This window comes from Barbatula barbatula (genome assembly GCF_947034865.1).
Source record: "Barbatula barbatula genome assembly, chromosome: 11".
NCBI classification, from domain to species: Eukaryota; Metazoa; Chordata; class Actinopteri; order Cypriniformes; family Nemacheilidae; genus Barbatula; species Barbatula barbatula.
Window position 1 is genome coordinate 7,323,454 of NC_136774.1, and position 27,151 is coordinate 7,350,604.

Genomic DNA, 27,151 nt, shown 5'->3' on the forward strand with positions numbered 1-27,151 from the left:
ATTAACTTATGCATTTTGTTGCCTATATTGTTATAATTGCTTCCAATGTTTCCTCGTCTGTAAGTCGCTTTGGAAAAAAACGTCTGCTAAATGACTAAATGTACATTTTATGAAATGTGTAATGTCATGTGTAATGTGTAATGTGTAGTGTGTGGCCTTGAAATTTTAGCATGTCTACGTAATCATGAATAAATGCTTCTTGAGACACACAGTGTTGCTTCTTTGCATGCATCAAATGAATTGTTTCTGGCTATATGCATCCATGCATTAGTTTGAGAGGGGTGGAAATGGGACACTTGGGTGAAACAAAACTGCCCCAAAAGTAACCCCCCCACTTTAAATACAGTTTTTTCTAAGTCAATTTGGTACATTTCTCAGATCCGATTGGAAATTCTCAAAACTTCTTGTTCAATCCTTACATCCTTGTGTCACGTGTGCACATCAAACAAGCATTTTCTAATTTCTTTGAACAAGTTGCAAATGCTTTGGTACATCCATGCAAATGATTATGACAAAAGTCTGTGCAGATTCCTACATTATCAATTGCTTATGTCATGTTGATCAAAATGCATTATAATGGGTCTCTGTAAAATAGTATAATCCCCACGACATTTAAGCACTAGTTTTACAATATACAGTAAGTATACTTTAAGTAAACGGTGGCGTTTTATTTTACTCAATTTAGTGTTTTGCATTGCTATATTCTTTCCACATAGGACTGCAAGACAACTTCACTGTGTTGCAGACGGCCCCTTTTCACACCTAAACAGTCTTTTGACACTCTCTACAGGGATCTCATCCCTGAACAAGAGAGGGGGCAGATTGGAGATGACCTGCCAAAGTACGTGTTAGTTTGGGACAATGTCAGTTTCCATCGCTCCAACATCATCAGGCAATGGTTTGCGGCCCACAACAGGATGCTAGTGGAGTTCCTCTCACCCTACTCAACCACGTTGAGGAATTTTTCTCAGCATGAAGATTAAAAGTATATGATCGCCAGCCCCATACACAGATGACCCTTCTGGCTGCCATGGATGTAACGTGTGATGACATCACAGCTGATGCCTGCAGAGGCTGGATTAGACACTCTGAAAGATGATTTTCACGCTGTATCGCAAGAGAAGATATTTGTTGTGATGTGGATGAGAATCCGTTGCCCAAAAGACAGAAACGTCAGGAGGTGTAGGAAGACTGCACTGTAATTCCACTGCACTGCATGTACAGTTTTCCCTTAGGAGATTGTCTTATGTTCAGATTTCTACATTTGTTTGTGCTATGCAGTGCTGTCTTTTCCTGTCTGCATCACAATGACACTGTCTGTCAATAAATTATTGTACAAACAGTAAAAGCGTTAACGTGAATCATGTGCCGTCTCTTGCAATCAAACAATCAAAACCAGAAATGCACTTACTGTTTTGCAAATGACAAGGATGATTCGAGAAATGCTCCACTCATCACTCTCAGGTCACTCCGCTGCACACGTCTGATCACTTCTTTGTCACCCCCGACCTCACCGCTCCAGACAACGCAGATGTCTTACCGCTGGTCACTTTCCGGCGCTACCTACGGTCCCTCCCTCCTGCTTTTCCTCTGCTGTCTTGTCTGCACTCCCCCCCTCTGAGGAGCTCTCTCTTTTGAATACCAACAGTGCCACAGACACTCTGTGTTCCACGCTTACATCCTGCTTGGACAACATATGCCCTCTTACATCTGGACCAGCCCGTGCATCCCTGTCTGCCCCCTGGTTATCGGATGTACCACGTGAGCATCGCACCAGCCTCCGGTCAGCTGAGAGAAAATGGCACAAGTCAAAAGACCATACTGACCTCTCTCTCTCTACTTTCTCCGTTGACGTCACCTCTGCAAAAACTGATTATAACCACTCGAAGATCAGCAACTCTCCTGACTCTCGCACACTCTTAAAAACCTTCTCTGCTCTCCTCTGTCCGCCTGCTCCCACACCTTCATCGGAGTTAACGGCTGATGATTTTGCATCGTTCTTCGTAAAGAAAACTACCGCCATCAACAGCCAATTTTCTACGCCACCATCACCCGCCTTTTCTCCTATGTCTGAAGATGATGTTTCCAAGGTCATTGGTTCCAACCACCCTACCACCTGCCCACTGGATCCCATCCCCACCCATCTCCTCCATGCCATCTCTCCAGCAGTTGTGCCTGGTCTGACTCGCATCATCAACTCTTTGCTCACCACTGGGACATTTCCCACTGCTTTCAAAGAGGCCTGCATCACACCGCTACTGAAGAAACTCACTCTCAACCTTACACTGCTAGAACACTACAGGCCGGTGTAGTGTGTGAAAATGCATATCTTCCGTCAAAATGTAGATGACTGATTTTAACCTCTTCTTATTTTCTGTCTTCTTAAAAAATTATTTTTTTACTTACCTCACTATTCTTAGCTTTGTATACTGTGCTAGGCTTTAATGGACTGGATTTAATTAACTTATGCATTTTGTTGCCTATATTGTTATAATTGCTTCCAATGTTTCCTCGTCTGTAAGTCGCTTTGGATAAAAACGTCTGCTAAATGACTAAATGTAAATTTTATGAAATGTGTAATGTCATGTGTAATGTGTAATGTGTAGTGTGTGGCCTTGAAATTTTAGCATGTCTACGTAATCATGAATAAATGCTTCTTGAGACACACAGTGTTGCTTCTTTGCATGCATCAAATGAATTGTTTCTGGCTATATGCATCCATGCATTAGTTTGAGAGGGGTGGAAATGGGACACTTGGGTGAAACAAAACTGCCCCAAAAGTACCCCCCCCCACTTTAAATACAGTTTTTTTTAAGTCAATTTGGTACATTTCTCTGATCCGATTTGAAATTCTCAAAACTTCTTGTTCAATCCTTACATCCTTGTGTCACGTGTGCACATCAAACAAGCATTTTCTCATTTCTTTGAACAAGTTGCAAATGCTTTGGTACATCCATGCAAATGATTATGACAAAATTCTGTGCAGATTCCTACATTATCAATTGCTTATGTCATGTTGATCAAAATGCATTATAATGGGTCTCTGTAGAATAGTATAATCCCCACGACATTTAAGCACTAGTTTTACAATATACAGTAAGTATACTTTAAGTAAACGGTGGCATTTTATTTTACTCAATTTAGTGTTTTGCATTGCTATATTCTTTCCACATAGGACTGCAAGACAACTTCACTGTGTTGCAGACGGCCCCTTTTCACACCTAAACAGTCTTTTGACACTCTCTACAGGGATCTCATCTCTGAACAAGAGAGGGGGCAGATTGGAGATGACCTGCCAAAGTACGTGTTAGTTTGGGACAATGTCAGTTTCCATCGCTCCAACATCATCAGGCAATGGTTTGCGGCCCACAACAGGATGCTGGTGGAGTTCCTCTCACCCTACTCAACCCCGTTGAGGAATTTTTCTCAGCATGAAGATTAAAAGTATATGATGGCCAGCCGCATACACAGATGACCCTTCTGGCTGCCATGGATGTAACGTGTGATGACATCACAGCTGATGCCTGCAGAGGCTGGATTAGACACTCTGAAAGATGATTTTCACTCTGTATCGCAAGAGAAGATATTTGTTGTGATGTGGATGAGAATCCGTTGCCCAAAAGACAGGAACGTCAGGAGGTGTAGGAAGACTGCACTGTAATTCCACTGCACTGCATGTACAGTTTTCCCTAAGGAGATTGTCTTATGTTCAGATTTCTACATTTGTTTGTGCTATGCAGTGCTGTCTTTTCCTGTCTGCATCACAATGACACTGTCTGTCAATAAATTATTGTACAAACAGTAAAAGCGTTAACGTGAATCATGTGCCGTCTCTTGCAATCAAACAATCAAAACCAGAAATGCACTTACTGTTTTGCAAATGACAAGGATGATTCGAGAAATGCTCCACTCATCACTCTCAGGTCACTCCGCTGCACACGTCTGCTCACTTCTTTGTCACCCCCCGACCTCACCGCTCCAGACAACGCAGATGTCTTACCGCTGGTCACTTTCCGGCGCTACCTACGGTCCCTCCCTCCTGCTTTTCCTCTGCTGTCTTGTCTGCACTCCCCCCCTCTGAGGAGCTCTCTCTTTTGAATACCAACAGTGCCACAGACACTCTGTGTTCCACGCTTACATCCTGCTTGGACAACATATGCCCTCTTACATCTGGACCAGCCCGTGCATCCCTGTCTGCCCCCTGGTTATCGGATGTACCACGTGAGCATCGCACCAGCCTCCGGTCAGCTGAGAGAAAATGGCACAAGTCAAAAGACCATACTGACCTCTCTCTCTCTACTTTCTCCGTTGACGTCACCTCTGCAAAAACTGATTATAACCACTCGAAGATCAGCAACTCTCCTGACTCTCGCACACTCTTAAAAACCTTCTCTGCTCTCCTCTGTCCGCCTGCTCCCACACCTTCATCGGAGTTAACGGCTGATGATTTTGCATCGTTCTTCGTAAAGAAAACTACCGCCATCAACAGCCAATTTTCTACGCCACCATCACCCGCCTTTTCTCCTATGTCTGAAGATGATGTTTCCAAGGTCATTGGTTCCAACCACCCTACCACCTGCCCACTGGATCCCATCCCCACCCATCTCCTTCATGCCATCTCTCCAGCAGTTGTGCATGGTCTGACCCGCATCATCAACTCTTTGCTCACCACTGGGACATTTCCCACTGCTTTCAAAGAGGCCTGCATCACACCGCTACTGAAGAAACTCACTCTCAACCTTACACTGCTAGAACACTACAGGCCAGTGTAGTGTGTGAAAATGCATATCTTCCGTCAAAATGTAGATGACTGATTTTAACCTCTTATTATTTTCTGTCTTCTTAAAAAATTATTTTTTTACTTACCTCACTATTCTTAGCTTTGTATACTGTGCTAGGCTTTAATGGACTGGATTTAATTAACTTATGCATTTTGTTGCCTATATTGTTATAATTGCTTCCAATGTTTCCTCGTCTGTAAGTCGCTTTGGATAAAAACGTCTGCTAAATGACTAAATGTAAATTTTATGAAATGTGTAATGTCATGTGTAATGTGTAGTGTGTGGCCTTGAAATTTTAGCATGTCTACGTAATCATGAATAAATGCTTCTTGAGACACACAGTGTTGCTTCTTTGCATGCATCAAATGAATTGTTTCTGGCTATATGCATCCATGCATTAGTTTGAGAGGGGTGGAAAAGGGACACTTGGGTGAAACAAAACTGCCCCAAAAGTACCCCACCCCCCACTTTAAATACAGTTTTTTCTAAGTCAATTTGGTACATTTCTCTGATCCGATTTGAAATTCTCAAAACTTCTTGTTCAATCCTTACATCCTTGTGTCACGTGTGCACATCAAACAAGCATTTTCTCATTTCTTTGAACAAGTTACAAATGCTTTGGTACATCCATGCAAATGATTATGACAAAATTCTGTGCAGATTCCTACATTATCAATTGCTTATGTCATGTTGATCAAAATGCATTATAATGGGTCTCTGTAGAATAGTATAATCCCCACGACATTTAAGCACTAGTTTTACAATATACAGTAAGTATACTTTAAGTAAACGGTGGCATTTTATTTTACTCAATTTAGTGTTTTGCATTGCTATATTCTTTCCACATAGGACTGCAAGACAACTTCACTGTGTTGCAGACGGCCCCTTTTCACACCTAAACAGTCTTTTGACACTCTCTACAGGGATCTCATCCCTGAACAAGAGAGGGGGCAGATTGGAGATGACCTGCCAAAGTACGTGTTAGTTTGGGACAATGTCAGTTTCCATCGCTCCAACATCATCAGGCAATGGTTTGCGGCCCACAACAGGATGCTGGTGGAGTTCCTCTCACCCTACTCAACCACATTGAGGAATTTTTCTCAGCATGAAGATTAAAAGTATATGATCGCCAGCCGCATACACAGATGACCCTTCTGGCTGCCATGGATGTAACGTGTGATGACATCACAGCTGATGCCTGCAGAGGCTGGATTAGACACTCTGAAAGATGATTTTCACGCTGTATCGCAAGAGAAGATATTTGTTGTGATGTGGATGAGAATCCGTTGCCCAAAAGGCAGGAACGTCAGGAGGTGTAGGAAGACTGCACTGTAATTCCACTGCACTGTATGTACAGTTTTCCCTAAGGAGATTGTCTTATGTTCAGATTTCTACATTTGTTTGTGCTATGCAGTGCTGTCTTTTCCTGTCTGCATCACAATGACACTGTCTGTCAATAAATTATTGTACAAACAGTAAAAGCGTTAACGTGAATCATGTGCCGTCTCTTGCAATCAAACAATCAAAACCAGAAATGCACTTACTGTTTTGCAAATGACAAGGATGATTCGAGAAATGCTCCACTCATCACTCTCAGGTCACTCCGCTGCACACGTCTGATCACTTCTTTGTCACCCCCGACCTCACCGCTCCAGACAACGCAGATGTCTTACCGCTGGTCACTTTCCGGCGCTACCTACGGTCCCTCCCTCCTGCTTTTCCTCTGCTGTCTTGTCTGCACTCCCCCCCTCTGAGGAGCTCTCTCTTTTGAATACCAACAGTGCCACAGACACTCTGTGTTCCACGCTTACATCCTGCTTGGACAACATATGCCCTCTTACATCTGGACCAGCCCGTGCATCCCTGTCTGCCCCCTGGTTATCGGATGTACCACGTGAGCATCGCACCAGCCTCCGGTCAGCTGAGAGAAAATGGCACAAGTCAAAAGACCATACTGACCTCTCTACTTTCTCCGTTGACGTCACCTCTGCAAAAACTGATTATAACCACTCGAAGATCAGCAACTTTCCTGACTCTCGCACACTCTTAAAAACCTTCTCTGCTCTCCTCTGTCCGCCTGCTCCCACACCTTCATCGGAGTTAACGGCTGATGATTTTGCATCGTTCTTCGTAAAGAAAACTACCGCCATCAACAGCCAATTTTCTACGCCACCATCACCCGCCTTTTCTCCTATGTCTGAAGATGATGTTTCCAAGGTCATTGGTTCCAACCACCCTACCACCTGCCCACTGGATCCCATCCCCACCCATCTCCTCCATGCCATCTCTCCAGCAGTTGTGCCTGGTCTGACCCGCATCATCAACTCTTTGCTCACCACTGGGACATTTCCCACTGCTTTCAAAGAGGCCTGCATCACACCGCTACTGAAGAAACTCACTCTCAACCTTACACTGCTAGAACACTACAGGCCGGTGTAGTGTGTGAAAATGCATATCTTCCGTCAAAATGTAGATGACTGATTTTAACCTCTTCTTATTTTCTGTCTTCTTAAAAAATTATTTTTTTACTTACCTCACTATTCTTAGCTTTGTATACTGTGCTAGGCTTTAATGGACTGGATTTAATTAACTTATGCATTTTGTTGCCTATATTGTTATAATTGCTTCCAATGTTTCCTCGTCTGTAAGTCGCTTTGGATAAAAACGTCTGCTAAATGACTAAATGTAAATTTTATGAAATGTGTAAAGTCATTTGTAATGTGTAGTGTGTGGCCTTGAAATTTTAGCATGTCTACGTAATCATGAATAAATGCTTCTTGAGACACACAGTGTTGCTTCTTTGCATGCATCAAATGAATTGTTTCTGGCTATATGCATCCATGCATTAGTTTGAGAGGGGTGGAAATGGGACACTTGGGTGAAACAAAACTGCCCCAAAAGTACCCCCCCCCCCCACTTTAAATACAGTTTTTTCTAAGTCAATTTGGTACATTTCTCTGATCCGATTTGAAATTCTCAAAACTTCTTGTTCAATCCTTACATCCTTGTGTCACGTGTGCACATCAAACAAGCATTTTCTCATTTCTTTGAACAAGTTGCAAATGCTTTGGTACATCCATGCAAATGATTATGACAAAATTCTGTTCAGATTCCTACATTATCAATTGCTTATGTCATGTTGATCAAAATGCATTATAATGGGTCTCTGTAGAATAGTATAATCCCCACGACATTTAAGCACTAGTTTTACAATATACAGTAAGTATACTTTAAGTAAACAGTGGCATTTTATTTTACTCAATTTAGTGTTTTGCATTGCTATATTCTTTCCACATAGGACTGCAAGACAACTTCACTGTGTTGCAGACGGCCCCTTTTCACACCTAAACAGTCTTTTGACACTCTCTACAGGGATCTCATCCCTGAACAAGAGAGGGGGCAGATTGGAGATGACCTGCCAAAGTACGTGTTAGTTTGGGACAATGTCAGTTTCCATCGCTCCAACATCATCAGGCAATGGTTTGCGGCCCACAACAGGATGCTGGTGGAGTTCCTCTCACCCTACTCAACCCCGTTGAGGAATTTTTCTCAGCATGAAGATTAAAAGTATATGATGGCCAGCCGCATACACAGATGACCCTTCTGGCTGCCATGGATGTAACGTGTGATGACATCTCAGCTGATGCCTGCAGAGGCTGGATTAGACACTCTGAAAGATGATTTTCACGCTGTATCGCAAGAGAAGATATTTGTTGTGATGTGGATGAGAATCCGTTGCCCAAAAGACAGGAACGTCAGGAGGTGTAGGAAGACTGCACTGTAATTCCACTGCACTGCATGTACAGTTTTCCCTAAGGAGATTGTCTTATGTTCAGATTTCTACATTTGTTTGTGCTATGCAGTGCTGTCTTTTCCTGTCTGCATCACAATGACACTGTCTGTCAATAAATTATTGTACAAACAGTAAAAGCGTTAACGTGAATCATGTGCCGTCTCTTGCAATCAAACAATCAAAACCAGAAATGCACTTACTGTTTTGCAAATGACAAGGATGATTCGAGAAATGCTCCACTCATCACTCTCAGGTCACTCCGCTGCACACGTCTGATCACTTCTTTGTCACCCCCGACCTCACCGCTCCAGACAACGCAGATGTCTTACCGCTGGTCACTTTCCGGCGCTACCTACGGTCCCTCCCTCCTGCTTTTCCTCTGCTGTCTTGTCTGCACTCCCCCCTCTGAGGAGCTCTCTCTTTTGAATACCAACAGTGCCACAGACACTCTGTGTTCCACGCTTACATCCTGCTTGGACAACATATGCCCTCTTACATCTGGACCAGCCCGTGCATCCCTGTCTGCCCCCTGGTTATCGGATGTACCACGTGAGCATCGCACCAGCCTCCGGTCAGCTGAGAGAAAATGGCACAAATCAAAAGACCATACTGACCTCTCTCTCTCTACCAGTCTCTTCTCTCTACTTTCTCCGTTGACGTCACCTCTGCAAAAACTGATTATAACCACTCGACGATCAGCAACTCTCCTGACTCTCGCACACTCTTAAAAACCTTCTCTGCTCTCCTCTGTCCGCCTGCTCCCACACCTTCATCGGAGTTAACGGCTGATGATTTTACATCGTTCTTCGTAAAGAAAACTACCGCCATCAACAGCCAATTTTCTACGCCACCATCACCCGCCTTTTCTCCTATGTCTGAAGATGATGTTTCCAAGGTCATTGGTTCCAACCACCCTACCACTTGCCCACTGGATCCCATCCCCACCCATCTCCTCCATGCCATCTCTCCAGCAGTTGTGCCTGGTCTGACCTGCATCATCAACTCTTTGCTCACCACCGGGACATTTCCCACTGCTTTCAAAGAGGCCTGCATCACACCGCTACTGAAGAAACTCACTCTCAACCTTACACTGCTAGAACACTACAGGCCGGTGTAGTGTGTGAAAATGCATATCTTCCGTCAAAATGTAGATGACTGATTTTAACCTCTTATTATTTTCTTTCTTCTTAAAAAATTATTTTTTTACTTACCTCACTATTCTTAGCTTTGTATACTGTGCTAGGCTTTAATGGACTGGATTTAATTAACTTATGCATTTTGTTGCCTATATTGTTATAATTGCTTCCAATGTTTCCTCGTCTGTAAGTCGCTTTGGATAAAAACGTCTGCTAAATAACTAAATGTAAATTTTATGAAATGTGTAATGTCATGTGTAATGTGTAATGTGTAGTGTGTGGCCTTGAAATTTTAGCATGTCTACGTAATCATGAATAAATGCTTCTTGAGACACACAGTGTTGCTTCTTTGCATGCATCAAATGAATTGTTTCTGGCTATATGCATCCATGCATTAGTTTGAGAGGGGTGGAAATGGGACACTTGGGTGAAACAAAACTGCCCCAAAAGTACCCCCCCCACTTTAAATACAGTTTTTTCTAAGTCAATTTGGTACATTTCTCTGATCCGATTTGAAATTCTCAAAACTTCTTGTTCAATCCTTACATCCTTGTGTCACGTGTGCACATCAAACAAGCATTTTCTCATTTCTTTGAACAAGTTGCAAATGCTTTGGTACATCCATGCAAATGATTATGACAAAATTCTGTGCAGATTCCTACATTATCAATTGCTTATGTCATGTTGATCAAAATGCATTATAATGGGTCTCTGTAGAATAGTATAATCCCCACGACATTTAAGCACTAGTTTTACAATATACAGTAAGTATACTTTAAGTAAACAGTGGCATTTTATTTTACTCAATTTAGTGTTTTGCATTGCTATATTCTTTCCACATAGGACTGCAAGACAACTTCACTGTGTTGCAGACGGCCCCTTTTCACACCTAAACAGTCTTTTGACACTATCTACAGGGATCTCATCCCTGAACAAGAGAGGGGGCAGATTGGAGATGACCTGCCAAAGTACGTGTTAGTTTGGGACAATGTCAGTTTCCATCGCTCCAACATCATCAGGCAATGGTTTGCGGCCCACAACAGGATGCTGGTGGAGTTCCTCTCACCCTACTCAACCCCGTTGAGGAATTTTTCTCAGCATGAAGATTAAAAGTATAAGATGGCCAGCCGCATACACAGATGACCCTTCTGGCTGCCATGGATGTAACGTGTGATGACATCACAGCTGATGCCTGCAGAGGCTGGATTAGACACTCTGAAAGATGATTTTCACGCTGTATCGCAAGAGAAGATATTTGTTGTGATGTGGATGAGAATCCGTTGCCCAAAAGACAGGAACGTCAGGAGGTGTAGGAAGACTGCACTGTAATTCCACTGCACTGCATGTACAGTTTTCCCTAAGGAGATTGTCTTATGTTCAGATTTCTACATTTGTTTGTGCTATGCAGTGCTGTCTTTTCCTGTCTGCATCACAATGACACTGTCTGTCAATAAATTATTGTACAAACAGTAAAAGCGTTAACGTGAATCATGTGCCGTCTCTTGCAATCAAACAATCAAAACCAGAAATGCACTTACTGTTTTGCAAATGACAAGGATGATTCGAGAAATGCTCCACTCATCACTCTCAGGTCACTCCGCTGCACACGTCTGATCACTTCTTTGTCACCCCCGACCTCACCGCTCCAGACAACGCAGATGTCTTACCACTGGTCACTTTCCGGCGCTACCTACGGTCCCTCCCTCCTGCTTTTCCTCTGCTGTCTTGTCTGCACTCCCCCCCTCTGAGGAGCTCTCTCTTTTGAATACCAACAGTGCCACAGACACTCTGTGTTCCACGCTTACATCCTGCTTGGACAACATATGCCCTCTTACATCTGGACCAGCCCGTGCATCCCTGTCTGCCCCCTGGTTATCGGATGTACCACGTGAGCATCGCACCAGCCTCCGGTCAGCTGAGAGACAATGGCACAAGTCAAAAGACCATACTGACCTCTCTCTCTCTACTTTCTCCGTTGACGTCACCTCTGCAAAAACTGATTATAACCACTCGAAGATCAGCAACTCTCCTGACTCTCGCACACTCTTAAAAACCTTCTCTGCTCTCCTCTGTCCGCCTGCTCCCACACCTTCATCGGAGTTAACGGCTGATGATTTTGCATCGTTCTTCGTAAAGAAAACTACCGCCATCAACAGCCAATTTTCTACGCCACCATCACCCGCCTTTTCTCCTATGTCTGAAGATGATGTTTCCAAAGTCATTGGTTCCAACCACCCTACCACCTGCCCACTGGATCCCATCCCCACCCATCTCCTCCATGCCATCTCTCCAGCAGTTGTGCATGGTCTGACCCGCATCATCAACTCTTTGCTCACCACTGGGACATTTCCCACTGCTTTCAAAGAGGCCTGCATCACACCGCTACTGAAGAAACTCACTCTCAACCTTACACTGCTAGAACACTACAGGCCGGTGTAGTGTGTGAAAATGCATATCTTCCGTCAAAATGTAGATGACTGATTTTAACCTCTTATTATTTTCTGTCTTCTTAAAAAATTATTTTTTTACTTACCTCACTATTCTTAGCTTTGTATACTGTGCTAGGCTTTAATGGACTGGATTTAATTAACTTATGCATTTTGTTGCCTATATTGTTATAATTTCATTCCAATGTTTCCTCGTCTGTAAGTCGCTTTGGATAAAAACGTCTGCTAAATGACTAAATGTAAATTTTATGAAATGTGTAATGTCATGTGTAATGTGTAATGTGTAGTGTGTGGCCTTGAAATTTTAGCATGTCTACGTAATCATGAATAAATGCTTCTTGAGACACACAGTGTTGCTTCTTTGCATGCATCAAATGAATTGTTTCTGGCTATATGCATCCATGCATTAGTTTGAGAGGGGTGGAAATGGTACACTTGGTCGAAACAAAACTGCCCCAAAAGTACCCCCCCCCACTTGAAATACAGTTTTTTCTAAGTCAATTTGGTACATTTCTCTGATCCGATTTGAAATTCTCAAAACTTCTTGTTCAATCCTTACATCCTTGTGTCACGTGTGCACATCAAACAAGCATTTTCTCATTTCTTTGAACAAGTTGCAAATGCTTTGGTACATCCATGCAAATGATTATGACAAAATTCTGTGCAGATTCCTACATTATCAATTGCTTATGTCATGTTGATCAAAATGCATTATAATGGGTCTCTGTAGAATAGTATAATCCCCGCGACATTTAAGCACTAGTTTTACAATATACAGTAAGTATACTTTAAGTAAACGGTGGCATTTTATTTTACTCAATTTAGTGTTTTGCATTGCTATATTCTTTCCACATAGGACTGCAAGACAACTTCACTGTGTTGCAGACGGCCCCTTTTCACACCTAAACAGTCTTTTGACACTCTCTACAGGGATCTCATCCCTGAACAAGAGAGGGGGCAGATTGGAGATGACCTGCCAAAGTACGTGTTAGTTTGGGACAATGTCAGTTTCCATCGCTCCAACATCATCAGGCAATGGTTTGCGGCCCACAACAGGATGCTGGTGGAGTTCCTCTCACCCTACTCAACCCCATTGAGGAATTTTTCTCAGCATGAAGATTAAAAGTATATGATGGCCAGCCGCATACACAGATGACCCTTCTGGCTGCCATGGATGTAACGTGTGATGAAATCACAGCTGATGCCTGCAGAGGCTGGATTAGACACTCTGAAAGATGATTTTCACGCTGTATCGCAAGAGAAGATATTTGTTGTGATGTGGATGAGAATCCGTTGCCCAAAAGACAGGAACGTCAGGAGGTGTAGGAAGACTGCACTGTAATTCCACTGCACTGCATGTACAGTTTTCCCTAAGGAGATTGTCTTATGTTCAGATTTCTAAATTTGTTTGTGCTATGCAGTGCTGTCTTTTCCTGTCTGCATCACAATGACACTGTCTGTCAATAAATTATTGTAAAAACAGTAAAAGCGTTAACGTGAATCATGTGCCGTCTCTTGCAATCAAACAATCAAAACCAGAAATGCACTTACTGTTTGGCAAATGACAAGGCTGATTCGAGAAATGCTCCACTCATCACTCTCAGTTCACTCCGCTGCACACGTCTGATCACTTCTTTGTCACCCCCGACCTCACCGCTCCAGACAACGAAGATGTCTTACCACTGGTCACTTTCCGGCGCTACCTACGGTCCCTCCCTCCTGCTTTACCTCTGCTGTCTTGTCTGCACTCCCCCCCTCTGAGGAACTCTCTCTTTTGAATACCAACAGTGCCACAGACACTCTGTGTTCCACGCTTACATCCTGCTTGGACAACATATGCCCTCTTACATCTGGACCAGCCCGTGCATCCCTGTCTGCCCCCTGGTTATCGGATGTACCACGTGAGCATTATACCGGCCTCCGGTCAGCTGAGAGAAAATGGCACAAATCAAAAGACCATACTGAGCTCTCTCTCTCTACCAGTCTCTTCTCTCTACTTTCTCCGTTGACGTCACCTCTGCAAAAACTGATTATAACCACTCGAAGATCAGCAACTCTCCTGACTCTCGCACACTCTTAAAAACCTTCTCTGCTCTCCTCTGTCCGCCTGCTCCCACACCTTCATCGGAGTTAACGGCTGATGATTTTACATCGTTCTTCGTAAAGAAAACTACCGCCATCAACAGCCAATTTTCTACGCCACCATCACCCGCCTTTTCTCCTATGTCTGAAGATGATGTTTCCAAGGTCATTGGTTCCAACCACCCTACCACCTGCCCACTGGATCCCATCCCCACCCATCTCCTCCATGCCATCTCTCCAGCAGTTGTGCCTGGTCTGACCCGCATCATAAACTCTTTGCTCACCACTGGGACATTTCCCACTGCTTTCAAAGAGGCCTGCATCACACCGCTACTGAAGAAACTCACTCTCAACCTTATACTGCTAGAACACTACAGGCCGGTGTAGTGTTTGAAAATGCATATCTTCCGTCAAAATGTAGATGACTGATTTTAACCTCTTATTATTTTCTGTCTTCTTAAAAAATAATTTTTTTACTTACCTCACTATTCTTAGCTTTGTATACTGTGCTAGGCTTTAATGGACTGGATTTAATTAACTTATGCCTTTTGTTGCCTATATTGTTATAATTGCTTCCAATGTTTCCTCGTCTGTAAGTCGCTTTGGATAAAAACGTCTGCTAAATGACTAAATGTAAATTTTATGAAATGTGTAATGTCATGTGTAATGTGTAATGTGTAGTGTGTGGCCTTGAAATTTTAGCATGTCTACGTAATCATGAATAAATGCTTCTTGAGACACACAGTGTTGCTTCTTTGCATGCATCAAATGAATTGTTTCTGGCTATATGCATTCATGCATTAGTTTGAGAGGGGTGGAAATGGGACACTTGGGTGAAACAAAACTGCCCCAAAAGTACCCCCCCCCCCACTTTAAATACAGTTTTTTCTAAGTCAATTTGGTACATTTCTCAGATCCGATTTGAAATTCTCAAAACGTCTTGTTCAATCCTTACATCCTTGTGTCACTTGTGCACATCAAACAAGCATTTTCTCATTTCTTTGAACAAGTTGCAAATGCTTTGGTACATCCATGCAAATGATTATGACACAATTCTGTGCAGATTCCAACATTATCAATTGCTTACGTCATGTTGATCAAAATGCATTATAATGGGTCTCTGTTGAATAGTATAATCCCCCACGACATTTAAGCACTAGTTTTACAATATACAGTAAGTATATTTCAAGTAAACAGTGGCATTTTATTTTACTCAATTTAGTGATTTGCATTACTATATTCTTTCCACATAGGACTGCAAGACAACTTCACCTGGTTGCAGACGGCCCCTTTTCACACCTAAACAGTCTTTTGACACTCTCTACAGGGATCTCATCCCTGAACAAGAGAGGGGGCAGATTGGAGATGACCTGCCAAAGTACGTGTTAGTTTGGGACAATGTCAGTTTCCATCGCTCCAACATCATCAGGCAATGGTTTGCGGCCCACAACAGGATGCTGGTGGAGTTCCTCTCACCCTACTCAACCACGTTGAGGAATTTTTCTCAGCATGAAGATTAAAAGTATATGATGGCCAGCCGCATACACAGATGACCCTTCTGGCTGCCATGGATGTAATGTGTGACTCTCGCACACCCTTAAAAACCTTCTCTGCTCTCCTCTGTCCGCCTGCTCCCACACCTTCATCGGAGTTAACGGCTGATGATTTTGCATCGTTCTTCGTAAAGAAAACTACCGCCATCAACAGCCAATTTTCTACGCCACCATCACCCGCCTTTTCTCCTATGTCTGAAGATGATGTTTCCAAGGTCATTGGTTCCAACCACCCTACCACTTGCCCACTGGATCCCATCCCCACCCATCTCCTCCATGCCATCTCTCCAGCAGTTGTGCCTGGTCTGACCTGCATCATCAACTCTTTGCTCACCACCGGGACATTTCCCACTGCTTTCAAAGAGGCCTGCATCACACCGCTACTGAAGAAATCACTCTCAACCTTACACTGCTAGAACACTTCAGGCGGGTGTAGTGTGTGAAAATGCATATCTTCCGTCAAAATGTAGATGACTGATTTTAACCTCTTATTATTTTCTGTCTTCTTAAAAAATTATTTTTTTACTTACCTCACTATTCTTAGCTTTGTATACTGTGCTAGGCTTTAATGGACTGGATTTAATTAACTTATGCATTTTGTTGCCTATATTGTTATAATTGCTTCCAATGTTTCCTCGTCTGTAAGTCGCTTTGGATAAAAACGTCTGCTAAATGACTAAATGTAAATTTTATGAAATGTGTAATGTCATGTGTAATGTGTAATGTGTAGTGTGTGGCCTTGAAATTTTAGCATGTCTACGTAATCATGAATAAATGCTTCTTGAGACACACAGTGTTGCTTCTTTGCATGCATCAAATGAATTGTTTCTGGCTATATGCATCCATGCATTAGTTTGATAGGGGTGGAAATGGGACACTTGGGTGAAACAAAACTGCCCCAAAAGTACCCCCCCCACTTTAAATACAGTTATTTCTAAGTCAATTTGGTACATTTCTCTGATCCGATTTGAAATTCTCAAAACTTCTTGTTCAATCCTTACATTCTTGTGTCACGTGTGCACATCAAACAAGCATTTTCTCATTTCTTTGAACAAGTTGCAAATGCTTTGGTACATCCATGCAAATGATTATGACAAAATTCTGTGCAGATTCCTACATTATCAATTGCTTATGTCATGTTGATCAAAATGCATTATAATGGGTCTCTGTAGAATAGTATAATCCCCACGACATTTAAGCACTAGTTTTACAATATACAGTAAGTATACTTTAAGTAAACAGTGGCATTTTATTTTACTCAATTTAGTGTTTTGCATTGCTATATTCTTTCCACATAGGACTGCAAGACAACTTCACTGTGTTGCAGACGGCCCCTTTTCACACCTAAACAGTCTTTTGACACTCTCTACAGGGATCTCATCCCTGAACAAGAGAGGGGGCAGATTGGAGATGACCTGCCAAAGTACGTGTTAGTTTGGGACAATGTCAGTTTCCATCGCTCCAACATCATCAGGCAATGGTTTGCGGCCCACAACAGGATGCTGGTGGAGTTCCTCTCACCCTACTCAACCCCGTTGAGGAATTTTTCTCAGCATGAAGATTAAAAGTATATGATCGCCAGCCGCATACACAGATGACCCTTCTGGCTGCCATGGATGTAACGTGTGATGACATCACAGCTGATGCCTGCAGAGAATGGATTAGACACTCTGAAAGATGATTTTCACGCTGTTTCGCAAGAGAAGATATTTGTTGTGATGTGGATGAGAATCCGTTGCCCAAAAGACAGGAACGTCAGGAGGTGTAGGAAGACTGCACTGTAATTCCACTGCACTGCATGTACAGTTTTCCCTAAGGAGATTGTCTTATGTTCAGATTTCTACATTTGTTTGTGCTATGCAGTGCTGTCTTTTCCTGTCTGCATCACAATGACACTGTCTGTCAATAAATTATTGTACAAACAGTAAAAGCGTTAACGTGAATCATGTGCCGTCTCTTGCAATCAAACAATCAAAACCAGAAATGCACTTACTGTTTTGCAAATGACAAGGATGATTAGAGAAATGCTCCACTCATCACTCTCAGGTCACTCCGCTGCACACGTCTGATCACTTCTTTGTCACCCCCGACCTCACCGCTCCAGACAACGCAGATGTCTTACCGCTGGTCACTTTCCGGCGCTACCTACGGTCCCTCCCTCCTGCTTTTCCTCTGCTGTCTTGTCTGCACTCCCCCCCTCTGAGGAGCTCTCACTTTTGAATACCAACAGTGCCACAGACACTCTGTGTTCCACGCTTACATCCTGCTTGGACAACATATAACCTCTTGCATCTGGACCAGCCCGTGCATCCCTGTCTGCCCCCTGGTTATCGGATGTACCACGTGAGCATCGCACCAGCCTCCGGTCAGCTGAGAGAAAATGGCACAAGTCAAAAGACCATACTGACCTCTCTCTCTCTACTTTCTCCGTTGACGTCATCTCTGCAAAAACTGATTATAACCACTCGAAGATCAGCAACTCTCCTGACTCTCACACACTCTTAAAAACCTTCTCTGCTCTCCTCTGTCCGCCTGCTCCCACACCTTCATCGGAGTTAACGGCTGATGATTTTGCATCGTTCTTCGTAAAGAAAACTACCGCCATCAACAGCCAATTTTCTACGCCACCATCACCCGCCTTTTCTCCTATGTCTGAAGATGATGTTTCCAAGGTCATTGGTTCCAACCACCCTACCACCTGCCCACTGGATCCCATCCCCACCCATCTCCTCCATGCCATCTCTCCAGCAGTTGTGCATGGTCTGACCCGCATCATCAACTCTTTGCTCACCACTGGGACATTTCCCACTGCTTTCAAAGAGGCCTGCATCACACCGCTACTGAAGAAACTCACTCTCAACCTTACACTGCTAGAACACTACAGGCCGGTGTAGTGTGTGAAAATGCATATCTTCCGTCAAAATGTAGATGACTGATTTTAACCTCTTATTATTTTCTGTCTTCTTAAAAAATTATTTTTTTACTTACCTCACTATTCTTAGCTTTGTATACTGTGCTAGGCTTTAATGGACTGGATTTAATTAACTTATGCATTTTGTTGCCTATATTGTTATAATTGCTTCCAATGTTTCCTCGTCTGTAAGTCGCTTTGGATAAAAACGTCTGCTAAATGTAAATTTTATGAAAGGTGTAATGTCATGTGTAATGTGTAATGTGTAGTGTGTGGCCTTGAAATTTTAGCATGTCTACGTAATCATGAATAAATGCTTCTTGAGACACACAGTGTTGCTTCTTTGCATGCATCAAATGAATTGTTTCTGGCTATATGCATCCATGCATTAGTTTGAGAGGGGTGGAAATGGGACACTTGGGTGAAACAAAACTGCCCCAAAAGTACCCCCCCCCACTTTAAATACAGTTTTTTCTAAGTCAATTTGGTACATTTCTCTGATCCGATTTGAAATTCTCAAAACTTCTTGTTCAATCCTTACATCCTTGTGTCACGTGTGCACATCAAACAAGCATTTTCTCATTTATTTGAACAAGTTGCAAATGCTTTGGTACATCCATGCAAATGATTATGACAAAATTCTGTGCAGATTCCTACATTATCAATTGCTTATGTCATGTTGATCAAAATGCATTATAATGGGTCTCTGTAGAATAGTATAATCCCCACGACATTTAAGCACTAGTTTTACAATATACAGTAAGTATACTTTAAGTAAACAGTGGCATTTTATTTTACTCAATTTAGTGTTTTGCATTGCTATATTCTTTCCACATAGGACTGCAAGACAACTTCACTGTGTTGCAGACGGCCCCTTTTCACACCTAAACAGTCTTTTGACACTCTCTACAGGGATCTCATCCCTGAACAAGAGAGGGGGCAGATTGGAGATGACCTGCCAAAGTACGTGTTAGTTTGGGACAATGTCAGTTTCCATCACTCCAACATCATCAGGCAATGGTTTGCGGCCCACAACAGGATGCTGGTGGAGTTCCTCTCACCCTACTCAACCCCGTTGAGGAATTTTTCTCAGCATGAAGATTAAAAGTATATGATGGCCAGCCGCATACACAGATGACCCTTCTGGCTGCTATGGATGACATCACAGCTGATGCCTGCAGAGGCTGGATTAGACACTCTGAAAGATGATTTTCACGCTGTATCGCAAGAGAAGATATTTGTTGTGATGTGGATGAGAATCCGTTGCCCAAAAGACAGGAACGTCAGGAGGTGTAAGAAGACTGCACTGTAATTCCACTGCACTGCATGTACAGTTTTCCCTAAGGAGATTGTCTTATGTTCAGATTTCTACATTTGTTTGTGCTATGCAGTGCTGTCTTTTCCTGTCTGCATCACAATGACACTGTCTGTCAATAAATTATTGTACAAACAGTAAAAGCGTTAACGTGAATCATGTGCCGTCTCTTGCAATCAAACAATCAAAACCAGAAATGCACTTACTGTTTTGCAAATGACAAGGATGATTCGAGAAATGCTCCACTCATCACTCTCAGGTCACTCCGCTGCACACGTCTGATCACTTCTTTGTCACCCCCGACCTCACCGCTCCAGACAACGCAGATGTCTTACCGCTGGTCACTTTCCGGCGCTACCTACGGTCCCTCCCTCCTGCTTTTCCTCTGCTGTCTTGTCTGCACTCCCCCCCTCTGAGGAGCTCTCACTTTTGAATACCAACAGTGCCACAGACACTCTGTGTTCCACGCTTACATCCTGCTAGGACAACATATGCCCTCTTACATCTGGACCAATCCGTGCATCCCTGTCTGCCCCCTGGTTATCGGATGTACCACGTGAGCATCGCACCAGCCTCCGGTCAGCTGAGAGAAAATGGCACAAGTCAAAAGACCTTACTGACCTCTCTCTCTCTACTTTCTCCGTTGACGTCACCTCTGCAAAAACTGATTATAACCACTCGAAGATCAGCAACTCTCCTGACTCTCGTACACTCTTAAAAACCTTATCTGCTCTCCTCTGTCCGCCTGCTCCCACACCTTCATCGGAGTTAACGGCTGATGATTTTGCATCGTTCTTCGTAAAGAAAACTACCGCCATCAACAGCCAATTTTCTACGCCACCATCACCCGCCTTTTCTCCTATGTCTGAAGATGATGTTTCCAAGGTCATTGGTTCCAACCACCCTACCACCTGCCCACTGGATCCCGTCCCCACCCATCTCCTCCATGCCATCTCTCCAGCAGTTGTGCCTGGTCTGACCCGCATCATCAACTCTTTGCTCACCACTGGGACATTTCCCACTGCTTTCAAAGAGGCCTGCATCACACCGCTACTCACTCTCAACCTTACACTGCTAGAACACTACAGGCCGGTGTAGTGTGTGAAAATGCATTTCTACCAAAAAGACTTGTGAAACATAGAACAATATATGATATTTATTATGTAACAATATATTTGTATTGTATAGTAGTTTGGGCGTAGGCCCCGTCCGATGAAGGAATCATGGCAAAATGATTCTGGAGTTCCTGCCTGAAGATAAGGCAGGAGCGGAGCCTACCCCCGGACTGAGGACGGGGCCAGACCTGGTGGTGGTGGAGGGGAGGATGGGGGTTTTCACTCGTGCGTTAGTTTCTGTGAACGAAAGAGAAGGTAAGTACAATCCTTTTATACTACGTGCTGAGGGATTATAGGCTAACTGGTAATTGATTATGACGTGAGGAGTCTTCCTGGTAGAACTTGCGCAAAGCTTGCATTTCTACCAGAAAGACTCGTGAAACATAGAACAATATATGATATTTATTATGTAACAATATATTTGTATTGTATAGTAGTTTGGGCGTAGGCCCCGTCCGATGAAGAAATCATGGCAAAATGATTCTGGAGTTCCTGCCTGAAGATAAGGCAGGAGCGGAGCCTACCCCAAAGAAGAAGTAATTGGAAATAAACCCACCGGATAAGGAATCTCACTGGAGTTCCTAAAGGAGAGAGTAAGCAAGGGTCAGCATGTTTGGACATACGTGAGGTTGCATTGTACGTGACTTCTTCTGAAGATAGCATAAATGGTATTATAAAGGTTATAGTTAAATATCAATGTTTTAACTGAAACCTCCAAAAGCACATAAGAGGCTTGCGAAGCATAGGATTTACAGAAGCCTGCACAGGCTGAACGTTTGCTGAGCAAAATAATAACATATATATAAATAACAACGGGGCCTGCGCGGTCCGATAGGAGACTCGCACGAGCCTATGAATATGTTCCTGGAGCATGCGCAGGCTGCGAGGGCTTGCAAAAGCACAGAAAGAAATAATAAAATAAACAACATATATATAAATAACGACAGGCCAGCACTGGCTAATATGAGACTCGCACGAGCCATGACTATGTTCCTGGAGCCTGCACGGCTACGAGGGCTTGCAAAAGCACAAAAAGAAATAATAAAATAAACGACATATATATAAATAACGACAAGCCAGCACTGGCTAATATGAGACTCGCGCGAGCCCATGAATATGTTCCTGGAGCCTGCACGGCTACGAGGGCTTGCAAAAGCACAGAAAGAAATAATAAAATAAACAACATATATATAAATAACGACAAGCCAGCACTGGCTAATATGAGACTCGCACGAGCCCATGAATGTGTTCCTGGAGCCTGCACAGGCTACGAGGGCATGCAACAGCACAAAAAGAAATAATAAAATAACCATCATATATATAAATAACGCCGAGCCAGCACTGGCTAATATGCGGCTTGCACAAGCCGATGAATGTATCCCTGAAGCCTAACTTGCTCAAGCCAACAGATTTCACCAGAAGATAACGAGCTGAATGAGGCTTTCCGAAGCCATGCTATATATACCTATACTTATGCCACCACCACCAGTATGTACAATGAAGTACCTTAAGCTTGTAGAGAATGCTTGCTGAGCATCCAGGATAGTTTTTGAATCTGGTCTTATATAGGATTCAAATGCCATAGATGACCATCTGCCCAGGATTTTGATCGCAGAGGTCGAAATCCCGCAAGCTGCTGCAGATGTTGCCGCTCCAATCCTGAATGATTGCCCGGTGTAGAGATGGGAAGACTTGCCGCAACTCCCCACCGCTGCGGCAAGATGAATCCTGAACCACTCTTTAGTCATGGGAAAGCCGTTTGATAGCTCGAAAAGGGGGGAAAGCTTATGGTGACTGGGGCGAGATTTGAGGTATTTAATCATAGAAGCATAAGGGCAATTATCATTATTGGAACGCAAAATTTTTATTGTAGAGCCTGCGCGTGCCGTGTCAGTTTTTGAATGTTTAAGAAAAATAGTAAAGTGGTTTGGAGAAAATTTTATATCTGAAAATGTCAGATCTCTGGATGGGTCGAAACTCCGGGAGTCGTTAGTAAATTCCCCTGGGCGCATAAAGCCATGGAAGGCAGTTAAGAATACCGCTTCTAAGAGAATGTTAGTATATGCTGAGAATAGCCCTTGGCGCAACGAGTAAACCAGTTCTTTTAAAATGGGGAGAGTAATGGGAAGGCGTTTATCCATTGTTTTCTTTGTATTTTTAGAGATACCTTTCAGAAGTAACCGTATGGATGGCGTGGAAAATAAACTTGGATAACCGGGATCATGCATTCTGGCATGGAATTGGATACCCGCCAGTAATCTGCGTATGGTGGATATTGTAAGGTTGCGGAATTGATACTGATGCACCAAAAAGGCACAGACGGTAGAAACTAAAATTGGAAAAAGGTTAATGTGAAAAGCTAGACAAAAAACTGTGAACGAGGACCAGGCGGAATGATAGGCTTTAAAAGTGGAGGATGTGACACCTTTAGAAATAAAGTAGCTAGCTGATTTTAACAATTTGTAATATGGATCTAATCTAGAAGGATTCTGGACGGTTTCGGGCATGGTGTTGGATCCTGGTTGGCCGTTGGGCAGAGGCGTCTGAAGGTCTGAAAGCGAAAGCGAGAGAGAGCGTCAGCAATTTCATTAGAGTACCCCGGAATATGTTCGGCTTTGATCGTAAAGCTATGCATGATCGATTGCCAAATAATTCTTCTCATAATTGACATAATGGCTAAACAGGGCGATCTACCTTTATTAATAATAGCGACTGCTGCTTCGTTATCGCAAAACATAATGATGTGTTTGCGCGACGTAGCTGAACCCCATAGGATGCAAGCTACCGCTATCGGATAGAGCTCGTAGAGAGCGGACGAGGCTGAATTTTGAGCCTGAACAAACTGGTCAGGCCACCTCTCCGCAAACCACTGATCTTGGAAGAACGCTCCGAAACCTACTGAAGGGGCAGCGTCGGTGAAAAGTTTGAGAGCGACAGAAGACTCTGGAGTATCATTATAAAAAAAAGATATACCATTCCAGCTGTTAAGCAGGTGGGACCAGAATTTTAGATCTGAGAGGCACCCTTCATCGAGGTGCACGATGTCGCTTAGGTTGGGTACAGAATGGGCGCGATCTAACAACCGAGATATGAAAGCCCTACCTTGCGGGATAATGCTCATGGCGAAATTGAGGTGGCCAAGCAATGAAAGCATTTCCCGTTTTGTAACGACGCGTGAGTCTATAAAAGAACCCATAACAGACCGAATTCTGGAAAGTTTATCCATAGGAAGAGAAGCTTGCATTTTGACAGTATCCAGCCGGATACCGAGGAACTCGAGAGCGGTTGCCGGGCCGAGAGTCTTCTCTTCTGATAGAGGAACTCCCACCTCGCTGAAAATGTGTTTGAGTGTATCTAGGATGGGGGTTTCGCGTGATGGAAAATCGACCAGCAGAAAATCATAGAGTAGATGCAGAACGAAAGGGATCTTGCAGACGTTAAGCAGGATCCAACACAATGCCTCTGATAGGTTGTTAAATATGTGTGGGCTGCTTCTGCAGCCGAAAGTTAGTCTAACTGCGAAATAAAACTTGGATTGCCATTTGACACCAAAGAGAGCCCACTCGGCGGGGTGAATAGGAATAATTTTAAAAGCGTCTCTGATGTCAGCTTTAGCTAGCCATGCACCCTGCCCAGCCAGTTTAATTAGTTGGATCGCGTTGTCTACTGAAGCATAATACAGCGAAAAAGGCTCTAGGGGAATGCATTCATTAACGCTTGCTGTCGTATTAGAATGTGGCGAAGACATGTCAAAAATCAGCCTCTTTTTCCCCGAAAATTTCCTAGTAGCCACGCCGAGCGAATTAACTCTAAAGGGAGAAAAAGGAGGAGAACTGAAAGGCCCAATAACATAACCTTTATTAACTTCCTTCCCTAATAAGTCAGAAACCATTTTTGGTTCAGCTAAAGCCGACTGTAGGTTTTTTGCCACATAAGAAAAAGACAGGGGAGATAAGACGCCTACCCTAAACCCTTGGACCAGCCCGGTAATCAAATAATCTACAAATAATGGATCGGGATGGGATGACAAGTACCCTGATAACATTTGAGTATTAATTGGGGTAGAAGGGTGATTTTTTAGAATTTCTTTCTGAACCGGGACTTTCCTTGAGCAGCGGGTCTGAATCTCTGTGGGCAGACATATTTCGGATGGGGCTCTTTGCAAAAACTGCAAACATGTGAAAATATACATTTAGAAAATGTACAAACGGATTCGTTGAAATTATAACAGATCCTGGAATTGTCCAGGTTATGGGTTGAACGCCCTCTATTGACATATGATGGGTTTACTGGATTAGCACCATGGACAGCAGCGGGACTTTGACTCGCGAGAGTTTTAGGGCAGAGCGAGGCAGTGTGACCGTGAGAGCTGCAAACTACACATGCCAAGGTTTTCTGGCGGACGAGTAGTTCTGTGTCGATGATGGACCAGTCCAGCCGAGAATTAAACACAGAGATGAATGAAGCGGATTTAGCCGAAAAGGATCTATGATATTCATAGAAAAGGGTGCCTCCGTATCTCTGGTAAAAGTCCGTCATCATGGCCAAATAAGTGTCCATTTCTTCGCGACGCTCTGGAAAGTTTTGGCAGAGTATGTCTCTATAAACTCCAAAAGCGCTTACAAACTCGGGAAATGATAGATTCCGTTGCAGCCTAGCGTCAGAAGTTCTGAGGAAAACCGCCACGTCACCACAATCCACCATTTGCCGTTCAGACGCCGGCAGAGGCATCAGTAAGGAGGCTAAATTTACATCCTTACCTTCTATGATGCTAGCACGCATTTGATGCGAAACTGAAGCCGCAGCCGGTGGAACAAATCGTCTCCCGAAGTTTTGGGCGGCCTCTGCCGTAGACAAATTAAACTGAGTTGCACTCAGAGCTGGCTCCACAAAGGTTGAAGGCTGGATAGTTGGTAGAGCTATCGCTTGTGGGGATGTAGACGAGGATGTCCCCGAAAAAACCGGGGATGCGGCGGATGATGTGGTCGCGGCGGAATTTAAGGTCGGGTTCCCGATAGCTCTCTCGAAGACCCCCAGCCTATTCCCGAGGTTATTCACTGACTCGGATAATCCTTGGACTATTAACAGGAGCTGATTGTTGATATCCGTTGGGCCCTGAGTTGGAGAAACGATCGACGTGGAAGGTTTGGACCTTTTATTTGATTTTGGAGAGGATTTGGCTGTGCGTTTCCTGCCGGCTTGCTTGGCTGGAACTGATGGCGTCATGGGGCTTACCGGGACATCCGTGGCTATGACGGCGGGATTACCCAGAGCATTAGAAGCCAGTAATATAAGATCCTCCCTCTCCAGATCTTTATCCGCTGGAATGCCTTGCTGCTCAAAAATGGACAATATCTTCTCCGAGGGCCACTGGGACCACGGGGAATCCCGGTTCTGTATACGTGAACTGCGCCGCACGTTTGCGGGAGAAGTAGGAGGTGGATCGTCGTCGGAATCAGTAAAATCGCAATCGACTAAAGATTTTTCCGCCATGTACGGTTGCTAACTTACGCAATGAGAGTTTTCACTCGTGCGTTAGTTTCTGTGAACGAAAGAGAAGGTAAGTACAATCCTTTTATACTACGTGCTGAGGGATGATAGGCTAACTGGTAATTGATTATGACGTGAGGAGTCTTCCTGGTAGAACTTGCGCAAAGCTTGCATTTTTCCCACAGCTTCATCTCGTTACCCTCTCTTGGACTTTAAAGGAACAATAAACACACTCTTGGAAATTTAAATGGTTAAACACACAGTACACTTAATGGGAATATGAAATTAAGAAAAAATATATGGTTAAAATCCCACAAAATTGAAATGTAGGTAATAAATGGTTATACGTTAATGAATATGACAATATAAAATCACAGTAGCAATATAAAAATATGGGAAATACTGAATATAAAATATGAAAACTGTGAACATAAAAATATAAAAAATAGTAAATATGGAAAATGTGACTATTAAAATTGAAGAATCACAATAACAACAATATATATTGATTATAAAGAATTAGAAAGA